This window comes from Peromyscus maniculatus, chromosome 2, assembly GCF_049852395.1.
Source record: "Peromyscus maniculatus bairdii isolate BWxNUB_F1_BW_parent chromosome 2, HU_Pman_BW_mat_3.1, whole genome shotgun sequence".
Classification (NCBI taxonomy): Eukaryota; Metazoa; Chordata; class Mammalia; order Rodentia; family Cricetidae; genus Peromyscus; species Peromyscus maniculatus.
The window spans coordinates 36,711,593-36,718,295 of record NC_134853.1 but is presented as its reverse complement, the minus strand read 5'-3'; the positions used below and the strand labels follow the sequence as shown (position 1 = coordinate 36,718,295).

The window sequence follows — 6,703 nt, the reverse complement described above, 5'->3', positions numbered from 1 at the left end:
ATTGGTCTTCTCAGGGACTAGCCAGGACAGGGCAAGCATGGTAGTCAAGTTTCCCTCAATGGAAATGAATACGTTATATTCTGGTAAGTTTTGTTGATATGAACTATGGAGTTCATAATTGGACCTTTAACACTATATTTTCAGGCTGCGGAACTAAGAGCTCCATCTTGGGCAGAGTTGAACTCACTGATTTAAGTGCTGTTAAGGGATGGGGGACTCTCTAGGTGCCCCCAGACCCACTGCAAGTGCCACTAGGTTAGCTTGCCTCTGTGTCTATTCTGAAAGTAGAAGAGGAATTTAAGCAAATACTGCAGTTCCAGCTACTCAGGAAGCAGAGGCATGAGGATTACTGAATCCTGGGAGTTTGGGGCAAGCCTGGCAGCATATTGAAATCTGACTCTTAAAAACAAAAGCAAATCAAAGAAATTAACTTAAAAAGAGGAATATTGTATGGGATAAGGAACTTTGTAAGATGCACAATTAAGAAAAGGACTATTAACCTTCAGATGGTGTCAAGTGAAGCTGAATATCTCCTTCTCTGCCACTGGCTGTCAGAAACTCATCCAAGTGGACGATGAGCGCAGGCTTTGTACGTTCTACGAGAAGCGCATGGCCACAGAAGTGGCTACCGAAGCGCTGGGTGAAGAGTGGAAGGGTTAGGTGGGCCGAATCAGTGGCGGGAATGACAAACAGGGTTTTCCCATGAAGCAAGGCGTGTTGACCCACGGCAGAGTGTGTCTGCTGTTGAGTAAGGGGCATTCTTGTTATAGACCAAAGAGAACTGGAGAGAGGAAGCACAAATCTGTTAGAGGATGCATCTTGAATGCCAATCTCAGTGTTCTCAACTTGGTTATTGTCAAAAAAAAAAAAAAAAAAAAAAGATGAGAAGGATATTCCAGGACTGACAGATACTACTGTGCCTTGTCAGTTGGGACCTAAAAGTGCTAGCAGAATCCAAAAGCTTTTTAATCTCTCTAAAGAAGATGATGTCTGCAATATGTAGTCAGAAAGACTAAACAAAGAAGGTAAGAAGCCCAGCACCAAAGCACCCAAGATTCAGCATCTTGTTACTCCATGTGTCCTGCAACAAAAGTGCTGTCGAAACAACAAACAAAGAAAAACAAGGAGAAGGCTGCAGAATATGCTAAACTTTTGGCCAAGAGAATGAAGGAAGCCAAAGAAAAGTACCAGGAACAGATCGCCAAGAGACGTAGGCTGTCCTCTCTGAGAGCTTCTACTTCTCTAAGTCTGAGTCCAATCAAAAATAAGTCATTAAGGGTAACAAATAAACGATCATACCTTAACAACCACAAAAAGACCCCAAGTTCTTTCATAGAAAGAGCTATTTCAATTCTAAGGTACACTTTGCCTCATCATTTTAGAATCTAAACAATGTTATTGAAAATAGATTTTTCTCTTGTACTATACATCCTGACCAAAGTTCCCCTCCCTCTACCCCTCCAAGCCTCCCCACAACCACCCCTCTCCCCCAAGTCTTCTCCCCTTCGTATTCTTTCAAACAATCATTTGTCAAAAAAAAAAAAAAACACACCACCATCATCATCACCATCAGATTATTTTCTTAACCATTTTCCCTATCAGCTTCTAAAACATGCTAGAGCTTAACACTCATTGAAGTCTGGTGCTGTACCAAAATACAGTTTCAGGATTTGCCATATTTTGGATTCATTCCTAAAGCCTAGATTTATAATTTTCATTATTATAACTTGTGAATTATTAATAGATTAGCTTATTTTAACAAAGTATTTTTCCTTTCATCTGCATAGTTTTTTAAGACTTCCATCATAGAGGGTGCAAAAGATGCAGAGTACATGCCTTCCTCTTAGAACAAAAGGCCACCTACCTGCAAAAATGTCACATTTGTGTGATAAATTAATCCTTATTAAGTTGTACTTAATTTTAGTCTCAACTCTAATTTTGCCATTTCTAGTTCCTTATAATTTAACAGGATATTTTTACCTTTAAATAACAGATAAGAAGTTCTTATGTCTTTGGTACATCCTAAACAAACAGAAAGGCTCCCGTTAATATGCCCAGAGCTTTGTTAGACTATGAAGATGAAAACCCAAGTAATTATGGTGCACAATCCAAAGCTGTGCTAAGTCAATGCTACAGACTGAGGTTGATGGACAAATACAGTCAACCCATTTTGTATGCCTCTTTGGAAAGTCATACCTCAATGCATTTCAAATGCCTTGGATGTTCTTCCTATACATGTATGCTGACTAGGAATTAGGACCACTGGCTGCCTGTGCCACCACACAAGTTCCTTCTGTGTCTTCAGACTCTAAATCAGAGTACATTCTAATGAACAAGGATACATTTGATTGTCAGATCCTGGAAAGAAAATATCCTGTGTCTTTTGTGATGTGCCTTGGCCACAGTACTGCTCTAAGCCCTGGAGCAGAGGTCTCTTCATGGTACTTTTGACAACAGTGCTGTTCTCCATAGTGGCCTGCTCTTTCACAGCCTTTCTAAGTAGTCAGAGGCCACCTATATTCAAGGCTTCACATTCCTTTGTCATGATCCAAATCTACAGAATCAGCCTCACCCACTTGGACAGATTCTTGAGATCCTCAGAAAGTAAAGACATCCTAGATGACTTCTAATTCTCTGTATCCCCGACTTATCCTAGTTCCAATAGGCTTCAGCCCTCCTCCATATCCTAAGGACCCTGGCAGTCATTCTCTCACATGCATCTATTTAGAGATTATCTTTAGGAAACAAATATTTCCTGCTACTAGAGAGACCTGTACTTAATTGGGACTTGGGCATTATCAGAATGATGTCTTCTTCCCCATGTCTGAATGCTAAAAGCTCAAGATACCTCACCATTTCCTTTAATCTAACTTAACAGTATATACACCTTGTGCCAACTACTTGCTTTCCCCATGAGGAAAATACCCATGTTTGGTCATGACAAAACGATGGGTTCATGATACCATTGCCTGTAGATCACACAGATCTTCTCCTCGAACCTTCTTTTCCAGTCATCTAATTAATCTCAGCCCCCAAACCAACAGGAATTCTCTGGGAAACCAGAAGCCAATCCTGCCAGAGAGGCAAGTAGACCAGCAAAGCAGGTGGGTGAGCTTCAGAACTCTCCTTTCTCCTCTCCTTGAAGTAAAATTTCTTGTTTCATTCCCAGTTCCATATCAGAACACCGGTTGTCTACTCTCATCACTCTCTGGCCTATTGCCAGAGGGGTAATCAGCTCTTATCTGAATGCTCTGCTTTCCTTCTTCCTGTGCACCTACTCAGATCACTCCTCAGCCCATCCATCCCCTTCCTTAAATATGAGATCTCAGCACCAAGAAACACATTTTACTGGAATCCAAAATGACCACACCTAGGTTCCCAAAAGAATTTCCTACCAGGCAACACACAACTACCACACTTTCCTAAGAACCAGGGATGGCAACAGAAACTATGCTACAAAACACCCTCACAACAAGAAAAGATGAGATATAAACTGAGAATTACAATCACCCCAAACCCAGATGCCTAAATGACAGTTAAAAAACACAATCAGGAAGAGCCATGAAAACACTTCCCACTGGAGCAGGTCAACCCCTCACAGAAGGTGCTGTGTATTGGAGCATACCTGACATGTAAGACAGAGGCCCTAAAATAGCCTTTGTGAATATGATAGAGGTCCTTAAAAAAGAAAATTAATAAACCCCTTGATGAAAACACAAAAGTGGGAGGAAATGAATAAAATTATTTAATACCCCAAAGTGGAAATATAATCACTAACAAACAAACAAACAAACAAAAACCCAAACTAAAGGAAATTTGGAAATAGAAAATTTAGGAACTCAAACAGGAACCCCAGAGGCAAGCCTCACTAATAGAATACAAGAGATAGAAGAGAGAATCTCAGGCATTGAGAACATGATAGAAGAAGTGGATACCTCAGTCAAAGAAAATGTTAAACCTAAAATAAAGTACTGGCATGAAATATCCAGACATCTGGGACTCCATGAAAATACCAATAACAATAAAAGGAATAGAAGAAGGAAAAAAAAAAGGTCAAATGCACATAAAATGATTTCAACAAAATTTTAGAAGAAAAATTCCCTAATCTAAAAAGGAGATACCTAACAAAGTACCAGAAGCATACAGAATACCAAATAGACTGGATTGGAAAAGAAAGTTCCCTTGACACATAATCAAAACATGAAACCTTCAGAACAAAGAAAGAATGAGTAAAAAGTGTGTTAAGACAGAAATTAAGAAATAAGTAAGACTTTCTAGAATGGATTGAAAGTAAATACACAACATACCCAAAGTTATGGGACACAATGAAGGCAATTCTAATTAGCAAGTTCTTAGCAATAAATGTCTACATTTTTAAAACATGGACAGGCTTTCTAGCCCCAGGCCATGAGAACTCCAGCAACACCTCCACAGCAAACAGAAGCCCGGCGCTCTTATAATCTCTTAGTGATGAGGAAGCATGGTTCTGGCAAGCCCAAGACAGACTGAGTGGGACAAGGAGACCCACATACAGGCCTGGAGCAGTCTGCCTTGGGCTCCAAGGAGAAAACATGGGCTCACCTGGCACCTTTCAGTGCCAGGCAGATGGGCAGTACTATGGTGAACAAATATATGGTGTGTTATGGGAGAGAGGGTGGGGGTGTGGGGGGAGGGAATGGTTCATGTCCTGTGAACAGAGGCATATGTGAAGAGCCGAGAGATGAGAAGTGGACTGAAGTGGATGGCTTGACTGCCACCCAGTGCCATGGAAATGTGTGGTGGGCCCAGGCTGCTGCTGAGGCCCATACCGGGGTTCATGACTCTGATGCAGCTGAAGTCTCTGTTGATATCTGTGGCTCCTGATACCACCAAATGCCAAGAGGATAGGGCTGTACAGAATTGGCCCCGCCCCTCATTGGCTGCAACACTAGGGAGAACTGGTCCCGCCCCTCTCCAGTGAAACACTCAGGAGAGAGAGTCCTACACCTCACCTGGGCAACACAACAGAGCTGACCCTGTTCACAGGGGCATAGGCAAGCTGGCCCTGAGGGCGTGAGAATGGAAGTACAGGCTGTGCCCCATGTGGCTGCATGGGTGAGGAAAAGATGCTCTTCTCCCCTTACCCCTCACCATTGGCAGCAGGTGGGAGAACCTGACCCAACCCCTTACCAGCTGCAGTACTCAGGAGAAGAGGCCCTGAACCTCATCTGGCAGCTCGGCAGAGTTGACCCTGTAGATAGCTGGTACTGCCTCCCCATCTGCAGCATGGTGGTGGGAGCAAAGGAAAGATGCCCTCTCCTTACCCTTACCACTTCCAGCTGGCAAGGAAGCTAACTCCTCCTTTACTAGCTGCGACACTCGGGAGAGTGGGCTCTGTACCTCGTCTGGGCAACAGACTGAAGCTGACCCTGTTTATTGGGTGCAGGTGAGCTGGCCCCTAGACCATGAGCATGAGAAATCTGGTCCCACCCCTCATCTGCCATGTGGCGGCATGTGTGAGGAAGAGATGCCCCCACCCCTTTATGCCTGAGGCAGGTGGGAGAGCTTGCGTCATAAGACGGGGAGACCTGCTCCTGCCCCTCACCAGCTGCAACACTCAGGAAAGTAGACCCTGTTCCCTCACCTGGGTAGTACAGTAGAGCTGACCCTATTGAAAGAGGTATAGGTGAACCAGCCTGAGAACATGTGCATGGGAGATCTGGCCCTGTCCTTCATCTGCCATGTGGTGGTGTGGGTGGGGAAAAGATGTCCTTCTCCCCCTTGCATCCTGTGGCAGGTGGGAGAGATGGCAGTGAGCCCTTAAGAGTCGGAGAGCTGTCCCTGCCCCTCACCAGCTTCAGCACTTGGCAGAGTGGCCCCTGCACCTCGCCTGGGCAACACAGTAGAGCTGGCCCTGGTGGTCCAGGTGTGGGAGAGTGGATCCGTGGATCCTGAGGGCGTGAAAACAGAACTAGCTAGGGAAAGGCTGGAGAACTCACCTTGGTGGTGAGGAAGGCGGTGTGTGTGTGTGTGTGTGTGTGTGTGTGTGAGAGAGAGAGAGAGAGAGAGAGAGAGAGAGAGAGAGAGAGAGAGAGAGAGAGAGAGAGAGAGAGAGAGAGAGAGAGAGCTGGAGGGCTGACCAACCCTGCAACTACCCAGGACCAGGACCAGGGTTATGAATTGGCCCATCCTAAAATCCACCCCATTTACGATCTTGGGAGCACATGAAGGGGCCAGTCCTGCAGACCCAAAGCCGTAGGATCTGCACAACAAGGGCAACAGCAGAATAACCAAGAGGACTTCCAGTGAAGACCTAGCATCAATAGTATGGCAGAAACTGGAGGCTTCACACCAGATTAATGACTCTGCAATAAACACTTGCAATTAAAGATGTATGGACAAAAGGGTTTACTGTGTGGCTCACCGTGTCACAATACAGCTTCCATGATGAGATTTGTCCTATTTTTTTTCTCCTTTTTTCTCTTAAATTTTATTCAATTTGAGTGGGAGGTTGCAAAGGCAGAGGGCAAATATGATGGGACAGTGAAATGAATGAGATAAAAATGCATGATGTGAAAGACACAAATAATAAATAAAAAGAAAGCTTAAAAATGGAGAGATCTCATACTAGTAACTTAACAGCATACATGAAAGTTCTTGAATATAAAGAAGAAATCACATTCAAAAGGAGCAGATGGCAAGAAATAATAAAACTCAGAGCTGA

General features: G+C 43.9%; 1 pseudogene; it reads left to right on the top strand.

Moving 5' to 3' along the window:
• The first annotated feature begins 208 nt into the window (after window positions 1-208).
• On the top strand, window positions 209-5,334 carry LOC107399822 (small ribosomal subunit protein eS6 pseudogene; annotated as a pseudogene).
• Window positions 5,335-6,703: the final 1,369 nt, after the last annotated feature.